Raw genomic sequence first — 14,321 nt, forward strand, 5'->3', positions numbered from 1 at the left:
GTACAATACATTCAAAATAACATTTTGGAGTAGGAGTGAGGTTTAAGGGAAGATAGGAACTGAGCAATTTACATAATGTTGGACTGATGATAGTTATACAAAAGAATAAATAGGACGTATAATTTTTGTAACTGGGAACATGTTAATATGGTTCATTTTCTTTTATATAAACGTATGTTTACCTGTGTTGTAAGTGATTATTCAATAAAGATTTAAAAAATATGCAGCTGGAACTCTATCAGTAATATCTATCCCTCAGTCAGCAGCACACTACTTCCTAACACCAAATAACCACTGCTGCCCTCAAAAAATTTACACAGAGACTAGAAAAACAACAAAAGTCTCTGGAGATCACATGGAAGGGACAGAGTTCAGCAATTGCTTCTTGTATCTTAAAAAATAATTACAGATGGCACTGGCTACTCTGCCCTTTTACCCATGTCTCAGCTTAAGTCCCCAGCCATGGAAGACCACCAGTTCCATCCTAAGGACAACTGAGAGTTCTAAGGTCAGGCTGGAGGGCAGATATCCACCAGTGGCCAACTGCCACTGGAGGAAGAATTGTATTGCAACACTGGCTATTACAAGGATTTCTTAAATATTATGGTGGCACACAAAAATTAAAGTCAAGGACAACCAGAAGAGCGCCTGTCAAGATAACTTTAAAATGAGTGACTCATTTGACAGAATGGGGTTAGCATGTTCCTGCAGTGCTCAATTTTAGCAATGGCTGATGGCATGGCATAATGCAAAAGTTCACATCAAGGCCAGCCCTGTAGTTCTGGTGGCTGATGTGTACCTCAAGCCAGTGAAGAACAGCGAGTAGAGACTCAGCAAGCAACACAGAACCTAGCTAGAAACACTAAAGAGGAAATAGTGCGCCCCCTGCATCCACATTACCACTCCAAAAGAAGCATGCTATTTGAGGTACATGGAATCTAGGAGCAAAATTCAAGAGAAATGGGAATGAAGGATGTGCTGCTGGCTAGCCATAGATATATGGTGCAAAGGGCTTAAAAAAAGAAGTAAGTTATTCATACCTTCAGCTCCTTTCTGGTATATTTATTTTTAACACCCTTTGCACTTTATGGCATAGTGTCACTGGAGAAGTAATTGCTTTCCTTAAAGGAAGGAAAGACTTCTCAATTAATAATAAAGAGCATGTAACAGGGCAGGGTGTAAGAAACAAAATGGCACTATATTTGTCTAGGATGCATTGCAAAGGAGATGGTACCCACTGTTTTGTTACTTGTTAAGCATATTTTCCTAACTAAGGTACATGTGAAAAGTATAATGTGAAATGTAATGATGGAAGAGAGAACACCACTATATCAGAGCCCGTTTATAATGCAGTACAATGGTGGGATTTGTTAGTTATTGTTAAAACATGCAGTACTTCCATGTTGCTTTTGACAATATTAAACAACTAATATCAGCTGAAATCTTGGATGCAGCTGAAGAAAACTGCTACTGATAACTACTCTAAGCTGCACATGTTACTGATGTGTAATTATAGAAAAAGCCATATTTTTTCACATTTATACAACTCTCTCAAACCAAAAGCACCTGCAAACGTTTAACATGTATGACAATTCACATTTGGCTGAATAAAGTAATGCTGATAACTATTTATCTACATTGCACAGCTTCCAATACATCAGAAGCAGAGTGTGAATTTTAATAAAGACAAATATTCATTTTTTATAGTATCAAGAAACAAACAGCGTTTTCGCTACTAGATAAATGTAGCTTCATCAGAGGCTGAAAACACAAAAAAGGCGCCAACCAGAATATATATAAACCTGTTTTTATTGGGAGGGTATGAGATATTATAGATGTTTGATGAAATGCTTTGAGAAATAGCTTTTGGTGAACGTCTAAATACTTTAAGGAAGTGATGTAATACATATACCAGCTGATTTTAACAAGGCTGCCTGTAATATAAATTCTGGTTGGCGCCTTTTTTGTGTTTTCAGCCTCTGATGAAGCTACATTTATCTAGTAGCGAAAACGCTGTTTGTTTCTTGGTTCAATAAAATTGCGTTAAGGCTTTTGGCTACTTTGGCTGCGGAGCACTCTGTTCGTGTTTTTCTAAAGTTTGTCCATACGAGTGTTTTTCATTTTTTATAGTATAATACAATAGTGTGATAACACAAACACTTTGAAAAAAATTGGTTGCTACCACTGTAAGTAAATGTTTACTGTATAATATTGCTGTTTCTACAATTTTAACACTTACTCTTGACATGGGACTTGCATTTCTTTGTTTGATGGCTTAACTTAATTTCTCAGAAAATGCTCAGGAATTTTAGGATGCACGTGGGCTGTAACAGATGTGATATTTCACACCTGCCACATGCTGAGTTAAAAAACACCATGTCTACATCTCAAAAATTTCATACCCTTCTTGAACTGTTCTTTTGAGGCAGTCATCACATTTTCAAAACCAATTCTGACTTCTGAGAGTTAAGATTTCTTTCTCAGAGACTTAGGTATTTGAGAATATTGGTTGGAAGCAAACCTGGCCAGTCAGTCTGCTGTAGGAAGCAGTGAACGCTACTCTGTTGGACCAGATATCTGTTCCATCAAAAAGGTCTTCCGTGCAGGATGCCTCTTCCATGCAGGTAACATGTTTGTCTAGAATTTTAACTACTCAAGTTCTTAGAAAATACCTGACAATCACTGAAGACCATTAGCTTTTGCAAGCAATACTGTCCACCTCAAGGATATCCAGGGATCACTCACCCTTTACCATGTAAACAGCAGACAGCATACATATTTTTGGCTTACCAATAAATATACATATAGAACAAGGAATACAAGGACAGGTTGCAGGAGACAAATGTACTCCCACTAGGATATGAGAGACAGTAGATATGATATGGCTGTACAAGGTACTCAAGTGCCAGTAGGACTAATCAAGTCCAACAAGGCCAATTACGAGGCCAACATAGCCTCACACACTAAAGCCAGTCCCAAGGCCTTCTACAGCTATGTCCGAAACCTCAAAGACAGCACACACCAATAAGCCAAACTGGTGATCAATGGTACCACCTTCACAAAGCACAGTGACTTAGTGAATTTGCTGGCTGACAAATACAGCTCACACTTCACCCCCCCCCACTCCCACCCTGACTACCATATGAAATACCTACTAGTGTACCCCCCTAAAATACTAACAGGGAGCAGGTCCTGACAGTGCTTAAAAAGGCCAAAAACACAGCCTCAGAGGATCCCGACAAAATCCTGGGATGCCTCCCAAACAGTTTGAAACATGATCCATCAGGACCACTAGAGTCACTATTCAACTAAAGCCCCAAAACAGGTGTTGTACCACAATAATGGAGGACTGTGGCAGTTTTCCCACTTCACAAGGGTAGACCATCAGTTGACCCCAGAAACTACAGACCTATTAATCTAACTAGTCTAATATGGAAAGCCATGGAATTAATTAATTGTCATGGAAATGATCAACAAAGACACAGAAAACCTTGTGACACTGGACCCAACACAGTTCGGCTTTGTCACTGGAAGGTAATGTCTACTAAACCTTGAAACCTTGTGGACTTCTTTGAGAAGGCATCAAGGCAATGGATGAGGGGAAATGGTGCATACCACATACCTGGACCTGGCTAAGGTGTTTGATGCACTACCCCATTTGGGTATAGTTGACAAACTCGCCAAACTGGGCACAAACCTCTACATAACTTGCACTGCCAGCTGGCTCAAGGACAGGACCCAGGAGTGAGGATTGGTGCTGCCACCTCCATTAAGGGACCAGTCACTGGTGAGGGTACCGGATGACTCCATGCTGGGACTGCTCGTATTTGGCATCTACTTCTCAGAGATAAAGGCCAACATCAAGGGCCTCTGGCTGACCAAGTTCACAGATGACTGCAAAACGGGAGCTATCATAGATTCCCCTAATGACAAAAACATTTTGCAAGATGTTTTAACACAGACAAATGACGGGCGCCAAAATTACAGACAAACTCAATGCCTAGAAATGCATTCCAGTGCTTTTTGGGAAAACTACCACCCAAACTAGTTACTTTATTGATGAGACACCACTACGGACTGACCCAGTGGTCAGTAATCTGGGAATATATGTAGACAGTAATCTGGTCTGACTAATATATGCCCAAGGTAGTAAAAACAAAAAAATCATTCTATGTTGCCCAACTTAAAGTTAAGGACATGGCATCCAAGTTCACACAAGTCATAGTGCCACTTTATTTAGCCCTTATTAGACTCATTGAGTATAATGCCCCCTTCAGCATGTACCTGATCAGACATGTGCAAAAGCTGGAATGCCCTTAAAGATTCCTTACCAGGAGAATCCAAAGTATAAACACACTGTCCTACACAGATTGCCTCTCACTAACCTGTAGGAGACCAAGTATAGAGGTAGGGCTTTAAGGCAATCTATGCCTTGCATATAAGGTATCCTCAGATCAAGCTCTGATGGACCTTCTGCACATCTGTAAAATGAACAGCATCAGAACCACAAGATCCAAGAATTTAAATTTTGCTTGTGACACAAATAAGACATGTTGGTCAGACAGAAATGTGTTTCAGAGGATCCCCATGCTCCGGAACAGGTTACCCATCCATGTGACGCAGAGTCCGTACCTAACTTTATTTAAGTGTAACCCTGACTAATGGATGGCAAATCAGAAATGTATCCTGGATCTGGCCCCCATGTCTGTGACAGACAGAGGCAGACAGTAATGCCCAAACCAACATACTCCCCCCCCCCACATAACCTCTAGAAAAGTACAGTTGTGTGCACTTACCATAAATGTAGATGTTCGAGTGTATTCACTGTTGAAGTACTAACAAATGGATTATCCGGCTCCCGGTAGCCCTCAGTCGGCCTGAATACCAAAGGTAAGTAAAAATTACGTCGGCTGTCGACAGTTGTAAAGGACGTCAGGGTGTCCGATACAAAAGGAGGCAGCCGACGTCACTTCCTCAGACTTTCTTGCCATAACAGTCAGAAGCCCCCAGAAAATAAGGCTTAAACCAAAAACCAATTTGACAAATTACAAATTAAGCCTGTACTTCAGGAAAAGAGAACAAGAGAGGACCACAAAAAGAGGGAAGGAGGGAGGGAAACCAGGACTGCAACAGTGAATACACTCAAACATCTACATTTATGGTAAGTGTACACAACTGTACTATGTTCATCGTGTTTCACTGTTGCAGTCCTAACAAATGGGTTGATTACCAAAGCCGAGAGAAAAAAGGGGGGAGGAACCAACAGCATCAAGGGTTGGAGATAATGCCCTGCAACACCACAGTGGCAAACCCTGCCCTGGCTCTGGAAAACAGAGGCAAATTATAATGCTTTGTGAAAGTGTGAACAGAATACCATGTGGCAGCTTCCAAAATGTCTTTAGTAGGGACACCCCTTAGAAAGGCTGCAGAAGTGGAAGCCGCTTTAGTAGAGTGGGTCCTAACCCCTTGAGGCAGAGCTTTGCCATGAAAGGAATAACAAAAAGTAATGCAATGTGCAATCCATTTATAACAGCCTTGCCCTGGGCTCCAGGGGCAAAAAGTACAGTTTTGTACCTACCATAAATGTAGATGTTCGAGTGTAGACACTGCTGCAGTCATTACACTTGGGTTATCCTGCCGTCAGGCGGTTCCCCAGTCGGCCTGAATTCCAAAGTCTTGGTCTGGCGTCGGTTGCTGTCGCTTCTCCCCTGACGTCAGTGCGACAGGGGTATATAAGATGCAGCCGACGCCATTTTCCTCAGTTTTTCTTGCCCCAGATGTCAGGTGCCTCTAAATATGTAGGCAATTGCAATTGCTAATAAAACATACATAAGAAAAGCAAATAACAACTTACAGCTACCAGCAAATACTCCCCATAGGTAGTAAGGGTAGAAGACATAGGTACGTACCAGCCAGTAAGAAGGGAAGGAGGGAGGGTAACCTGGACTGCAGCAGTGTCTACACTCGAACATCTACATTTATGGAAGGTACAAAACTGTACTATGTTCATCATGTGACACTGCTGCAGTCATTACACTTGGGTGGAATCCCAAAGCTGAGGTAGGGAGGATGGATCTATAAGGCATTTGGGGTGGCTATAAGGCCCTGCAGCACAGCAGTGGCAAAGCCAGCTCTGGATTTGGAATATAAAGGCAAATGATAATGTTTTGTGAAGGTATGTACAGAACTCCATGTTGCTGCTTCTAAAATATCCTTGGTAGGCACTCCTCTGAGGTAGGCAGTTGAAGTGGCTGTTGCCCTGGTGGAGTGAGATCTAATGCTGCTAGGTACAGCAAAAACGTATACAGTGAGCTATCCATTTTGAAATAGTCTGCTTTGAAATGGCTTTTCCCTGTGCTCCTGCAGTGGCTGTTGCCCTGGTGGAGTGAGATCTAATGCTGCTAGGTACAGCAAAAACGTATACAGTGAGCTATCCATTTTGAAATAGTCTGCTTTGAAATGGCTTTTCCCTGTGCTCCTGCAGTGTATGCCACCAATAATTGCTCAGATTTTCTGAAAGCTTTGGTTTTGTCCAAGTAGAAGCGTAACTGTCTGTGAATGTCCAAGGAATGTAGCAGTCTCTCTCCTTTGTTCTGTGGTTTTGGATAAAAAGTTGGCAATTGAATAGTTTGGTTTAGAGCCTCACTTGATATTACCTTAGGCATGAACGTAGGGTTAGTTCTTAAAGACACCCTGTCCTGGTGGGAGATGAGGAAAGGTTCCACTGCCATTAGTGCCTGTAATTCTGAAACTCTTCTTGCTGATGTTACTGCCAGTAGCAGAGCAGTCTTCCAAGAGATGTACTTTAATTCTGCTGTGTTAGCTGGCTCAAAAGGAGGATTAGACTTAACAGAGGGTTTAATAGTTAACTGGGTAGGTCTGAAAACACCCTCTGAAGCTGTGGATTGTTCAGCTACTTTGGTTCCCTCTGTAGGATTAAGTTCGGTAATCTGAATACCAAGAGTGTCCGAAGGCCCAGCCAGCTCCACGTGGGAGTCGGAGGCGGTCTGTGGTTCTACTGAAGCGGTCATCAGGGGCTGCGTAGGCTCCTCGCTGAAAACCGGAGACCGGCCTAGAAGAGGCCTCGTCGTCAGTCTTGGGCCTCGGATGCCTGCCCTTGCACTTTTTATGAATTCCGGTCGTCGGTAGTTCCGACGGCATGGTGTAATTAAATTTTCTGCCAAAATAATGTTGGGCAAAAATCAAACTGACGTTTAATAGCGCGCTTGTTAAACCTAGCACAAAACCGACAACCAGTGATGTTGTGGTCTGGGGCTAGGCATGGGATACAGTAGGAGTGGAAATCCTTATGAGGTATTTGCTTCCCATAAGAAATACAATTATTAACTTTTACTGACATCGGTCTGAGGCAAGAAAAAGTTTCCCCAATGGGGTACTTAGCTTTTTAGAAGACTTCGGTTCTGGATTCGGAATGAAAATCTCAGGAATCGGCCGACCGGCACTGGCGAACTGCTTCTGCTTCGGGCACTGCACAGCAAGAAAGACTGGAGAAAATGGCGCCGGCTGCATCTTATATACCCCTGTCGCACTGACGTCAGGGAAAAAGCGACAGCAACTGACGCCGGACCAAGACTTTGGAACTCAGGTCGACTGGGGAACCGCCTGACGGCAGGATAATCCAAGTGTAATGACTGCAGCAGTGTCACACGAACATCTGACCAATAACTGTGCTGATTTCCGAAGGTCCTTAGTCCTGTCCAGGTAAAACCTGAGCTGTCTGTGCACATCAAGAGAATGTAGGATCCTTTCACCTCTACTGCGAGGATTAGGAAAGAAGGTAGGAAGAAGGTGTATGGACTGATTAAGAGTCAGGCTGGAAACCACCTTAGGCATAAAGGAGGGATTAGTCCTCAGAGAGACTATCTGCATGGAAAATAAAAGGCTCCACGGCCATCAAAGCTTGCAGATCCGAAACCCTCCTTGCTGAAGTTATAGCCAAAAGGAAGGCGGTCTTCCAAGAGAGAAACTTGGAATCTGTAGAGGCAGCTGGCTCAAAAGGAGGAAGAGTGAGTTTCTTCACAACAAAATTAAGATCCCAGACTGGAGTAGGCGCTCTTCTGGGAGGATTTAAACTGCAAGCACCTCTGAGAAATATTTTCATCAAGGGATGAGAGAAAATGGGCTGTTCAAGAGAACAATGAGCAGAGATGGCTGAAGCATGGATCTTGATAGAAGAAAAAGAAAGCCCACCCTGAAGCAAATCAGCCAGGTATTCCAGGATCAGAGAAAGGGTAGGTTGAGAAGCAGACTCCCCTCTAGCCTGCATCCACTGAGAGAACCTTTCCCATTTGTCAGCATAGGCTTTCCTAGTGCTAGGCCTCCTGGCCTCCCCTCAGCACGTTAACCACCTATTAAGGAAAGGGAGGAAGAAAGGGAAGGAGTCATACAATGAGCCATGCTGCCAAATGAAGAGACTGAAGATGAGGATGTAGAATGTTTCCCCTTTCCTGAACCAAAAGATCTGGTTTCAGAGGAAGATGCCAAGGAGGTAGCCAATATGGATACCAATGCTGTCTGGGCCAGTCCAGGAGCTATGAGAATAGTCCTTGGACATTCACCCCTGATCTTCATTAATACTCTGGGAAGAAGAGGAAGAGGACGGAAGGTATACACGGATAGCAATGTCCAAGGAAGGACAGAGCATCCACTTTCCAGGCTCTGCTGTGCTAGTAGCATATGGTTGTCTGGGGAGGAGAAAAGATCCACCTGAGGAGTGCCCCAACGTTGAATGATGCTGTAAAAAAGACTGCTCTGTTCAGCTGCCACTTGTGAGGATCCAGGGTTTGCCTGCTCAACTGGTCTGCCAAAACACTGAGCTGTCCTGGAAGAAACTGAGCTAGGAAATGCAGGTCTAGGGATACTGCCATGGACCAAAGATTCATGCTTTGCCTGCACAGGGGGTAAGAGTGAGCCCCTCCCTGCTTGTTGATGTACCACATGACCATGGTGTTGTCTGTCCCGACAAGCAGGGTCCCTAGAGAAAGAAGATGATTGAAAGCTAGTAAGGCCTGCTGAACTGCAATCAACTCTTTTAGAATTATGTACAGGTGCATCTGCTGGGCATTCCAATGTCCCTGTATGCATCTGTCATCCAGGTGTGCTCCCCAGGCGTAGTCTAATGCGTCTGTAGTCAGAACCTGAGTGGCAAGAGGTGTCCGAAAAGGCATGCCTTTGTTTTGTAGACAGGCTGTTGCCCACCACAGAAACTCCACCTGCAGAGATGGAAGCAGAGGAATCATCATATCCAGGTCCTCTGTGTGTTGACACCAAATGTTCTTGAGGTACCATTGCAATTTCCTCATATGCAGTCTTGCATATGGAATCATGAGAATACAAGATGCCATGAATCCCAGAGCTTGCAGGTATTTCCTGCAGGGAGCTGGGACAGGCTTGCCAAGTCTTTGAATTAAACTGAAAGAGTTGTCTGCTTCTCCTGGGTGAGATATATCATCTGGGCGGCTGTGTTCAGACTTGCTCCCAGGAATGTTATCTCCTTGGATGGTACCATTTTCGATTTTTCCACATTAAGAGTGTAACCCAGGGAAGAGAGAAGAGTCTTTACGAATTCCAGATCCTTTAATAGCTGTTCCTCAGAATTTGTTTGAATCAGACAGTCATCCTAGTATGGGTAAATCTGAATTTTCTTCTGCCTGCAAAAAGCAATGACTGGGGCTAGGCACTTTGTGAAGACTCTGGGAGCAATAGATAAGCCAAAGGGCAGCACAGAGAATTGATAATGTTGTTCACCCACTCTGAAACAAAGGTACTGCCTGCAACTTTCCCGGATAGGAATGTGCAGATAAGCCTCTTTGAGATCTAAGGTTACCAGCCAGGAATCCTTTTCTAGCAGTGGTAGCAACTGATGCAGAGTGAGCATTTTGAACTTTGGAATCACTAGAAAAGAGTTTAGAATGGAAAGATCCAGGATAGGACGCCAGGTGCCTTCTTTTTTTGGAACTAGGAAAAGCCTGGAATACAAGCCCTGGCCTACCTACTGAGCAGGAACTGATTCTATTGCCCCAGATGAGACAAAGACGAAATTTGTTTTTCTACTTCTGCCCCTTGGTTTGGAGGAACATCCGGGAATCCCTTGGGAGCAGGAAAGGTGCGGAAAGAAAACTTGTGCCCTAGGGACACCGTTCTGAGCATCCATTTGTCATCTGTGATAGTGGCCCAGACATCTGCAAAAAGGGCCAACCTTCCCCCTAAACGACTCTTCCGGCAAGCAAGAACAGGCAGAAGTTGTAAAAAGTAATTGAGAGTGTTTTGATTGAGGTGCAGGCTTGGAGCTTCCTCCTTTAGAAGTGGAAGCCTGCCAACACCTAGTCCTTTGAGGGGTAGCCCCCTGTCCCCTAGAAGATTTGTAACCTCCAGCCCTGGAACAGTTCTGTCTGCTGGTATCAGGAAAGGACCAACTCTTGGAAGGGTAATTCCTGCTAAAGCGAGGGGGTTCAACTTGCAGAAAATCCTTAACAGTTTGCATTTGGCCTTATCCTCCATCTTCTTCAATACCTCCTCTGCTTTGCTGCCAAAAAGACTGTCTTTATGCAAAGGTACATCCAAAAGCTTAGCCTTGACAGGCTCTGGGAAGAGGCTGTTCTTTGAGCCAAGTGTGCCTTCTAATAACAGATCCAGTAGCCGTAGCCCTGCTGGAGGCCTCAAGGTTCAAAACCACAAAGCAAAGAATGCTTTTTGATCAGACTGGCAGAATTCAGTAAATCCTGCATGTCTTTACTCTCTGCCAGAAGAGGTACACTTGCTATCCTAGACTTAATAGCCTCCAAGGTGCGCTGCTGGTACTTCAACATATGAAATAGACAATTGGTAGCCCTAATAGCTAGGGTGGCAGAGGTATAAACCTTCTTGCCCCACCTATCTAGGTTCCTAGACTCCCTGTCAAAGGGAACAGGATTCCTGGTAACAGTGGCCTTAACTCCTTTAGGGCCCTGGGAAATACCCTCTGGATCCGCCAACGGATTCCTGAAAAGAAAAAGATGAGAATCAGGGACTCTGTAGTACCTGTCAGGTTTCCTGGGAGCAGGAGGAACCAAATTTGGAGACAAGGAATTTTCCAAAAAAACATCAACAACTTCCAACACAGGGGGAATAGCAAGAGGCTTATGCTGAGGTAAATCCAGAAACTCCCTAATCCGTTTCTTGGATTGGGGATAATCCTGACTTTCCCATTTAAAATGTTTTCTGAGGGTATTTAAAGTATCACCAAAAGAGAAATCCTCTGGAAGAGAGGCTGAAGGGATGGACTCCTCTGCATCTGAATCCTCAAAAGGAAAAAAAAGCCTGAGAAAATTCCTCTTCATCAGCAGAAATGCTGGAAGAATCAGAACCTGAGCAGGACAAAACCTCAGAAACATCCCTACTCCTTTTAGGAGGAGGAGGCCGAGAACCCCTAATAAGAGTCAACAAATCATTAGCCATTTTAACCATTTGGGATTGAGGGGAACGAGAAAAAGCTGGAGCCTGCCTTTTCACAGACTTATGAATGGAAGATTTACCTGCAAGCCTGAAGGACTCGGGAGGCCTGGTAACTGCCGAAGTTCAGCAGAGGTTGAAGGAAGAAGTTTGCTGTCAGAGTGCAAAATGGAGAGGCAACCAGCGACAGGTTGTAAGGCAAAACGGAGGCCAAAGGCCTAAGGGACTCTGACTCCATCAAGGCCTGCGGTTGTACATCTGCGGACTGCAGGGACTGCAAAGGCATCTCACTGGCTACCGCCTGACGGATGACTAACTTAACTTCATCCGAGGACTTAGCTTTCTGAGGCCTGTCGCAGTCCTTAGCCTTGCGTTTCTTCGGAACATCTGAAGACTGGCGGATGGCATACCATCGAACTTAGGCCAAAATCCAAAATGCCTAGCCAAATTCATAGCTCGATGACGGATAGTATGTGGATTAAAGGAGGCACAGAGATCACACTTGGGAACGTTGTGGTCAAGGCCTAAACAAATAATGCAATAGGAATGAAAATCTCTATGGGGAATCTGCTTTCCACAGGTAAGGCGATTATTAACTTTTTCTGACATTCGTTAAGGCAAGAAAAGAGGATCCCCAACAGGGTACTTAGCTTAGCTGTAGTAGACTTCAACTCTTGTAGTCGGAAACCAACAAAGGTAAACTGCCGACTGGCCCTCGTGCATGAAAAGCTTCTGCTTCGGGCTCCACGGCAAGGAAGACTGAGGAAGTGACATCGGCTGCCTCCCTTTGTATCGGACACCCTGACGTCCTTTACAACCGACGGCAACCGATGTCATTTTTACTTACCTTTGGTATTTTGGCCGACTGAGGGCTACTGGGAGCCAGATAACCCATTTCTTAGGACTGCAACAGTGAAACACAATGAACATCTTCCTAACATACCCCTTCCAGATAACTCCCATGATGCACAGGTACATAACTGGGTTGAACTGCATGGCTAGGCTTATAAAGGCCTTGGTGGTAGTTAGCCCAGTATATACATGTATGCACCTATAATGTCACACAGCTCAAGAGGAGAAATAAAGAGGAAATGGCATGCCATCTCTTAAGGGTACAAAGTTAAAGCTAGACATCAGACATTACATTTTTAAAGAAACAGGAATGGATAAATAAATAAATAAAGATTACCTGAGTAAGTAGCGAACTGTAGGATCACTAAAATCCTTTAAGGAGAACAGGGATTGGTGATGGGTTAAGAAGAGCAGCACAGAAGGACAAAAGAAAGATAGTAGCTACACCAACAGGACAGACTAGATAGTTTGTCTGTACTGGCACAACTATGTACTGCAATGGAATAAACCAATCCACATCTCCATGAACACAAGCAGTAATGAAGTCTATGAAGTAAAAGATTCTCAGCTACATTTGCTAACTTATTAAAACGTTCAAGAACATTTTTGTTCAAACAAGTCTAAACTTGTGCAGTATAAACTTGTAACAAGCCAGCAAGACCCACAAGACAAGTGCACAGGGCAACCTGAACGTGATTGTTGGACAGCTCTTTTGATCAGAGTTTCACAGCATGTAAGTGGAGATGGACTCATTCTCATGACTAGAAGACAAATTTCTGTTGCAAGCAGTTCAGCTTTTGTGCTATGCTACGAGGCTTTCTCTTCATACTTCACCAGCTCAACTACATTAATCTATCATTAATAACACAACTAATTATGTAACCCCCTTCCCCTAAAGAGGAGATTTAATTCCAAGGAGTTATCTGGAGGCTCGGAACCAAAAAGGACCATAAATGAGGACAGTACGGCCACGTGTTGAAGAGTATTTTTAAACCTGCTGCAGCTCCAAATAATGGATTATATCCTAGAACCTTCATTTATCATTTACCAAAAGATGAATATGGGTTTCTTCAGGAGTTGGCAAACATTCTTGTGAATTTTACTACTCAAGTTTTTCCAAGACTGAGCTTGAGAGACTTTAGTATCTGGGTTCAGAATGAAAATCGCTCCTTTTCATAGGAAACTCTTTCATAGTTCATCTTACCAACAGGCAAGACACTTGTATAACATGACTTTTCAGAGTATAGAGACTTCTGATATTATGGTACAAGCAAACTGCTAATCTAACCCTTTCATCATTAAAGTCTAACTTATAACCACACCAATTTTTAGGGCATACTATGCTCACAAGCTCTGTAATGCCAATTAAAATGAGCTACTAGTGGTAGCTCAGAGATGGCTGTTGAATAATCCAGTGCGTTTCCAGATGCTTCAGATCCACAAGAAAAAAAAATGGTCATGCCCATAATTTGTGAATGGTGTAACAGTTCAGTTTCCTAGTGCTAATATACATTTGCTTAAAAACTCAATGGAATCATACTAAGCTGAAAATAGACATGCACTTGAAATGATTCTGCAAGGCAAGTAAAAGCTGACAAATACTATAAGAGTCTGAGCTCAAACATAAGATGGCAGGCTTCCTACGCAGGGAGATGTCAACAATGTTGCACAACAGTGAAGTGGTCATGCAGACAGGTCTGCTTAATGACTGGGAAAGCCTTTATTCTTGAAATACAAGGAAACCCCTAATCACTTTGCTGGTAGCAATCATTAAGGACAAATTCTCCAGTACAACTCCAAGTATGTTAGCCCCATTCAAAGTGGAATCTTGAATTAATTCACTGCTCAAAGCTAACCATGGAACCCAACATTCATCAGAACTATGCATCCACTAGAAATCTTCTAGACTTTCTGACCAGGGTTATTGACAAGTGATGACACCATTGCAACAGGGTCACATTATAATCCATAGCTTCCTCAAACCTGTACTAGGTCTTATCTATCAAAACAGTTCAGAG

Source organism: Protopterus annectens, chromosome 10.part0, assembly GCF_019279795.1.
Source record: "Protopterus annectens isolate FY-2018-M chromosome 10.part0, PAN1.0, whole genome shotgun sequence".
Taxonomy (NCBI): Eukaryota; Metazoa; Chordata; order Ceratodontiformes; family Protopteridae; genus Protopterus; species Protopterus annectens.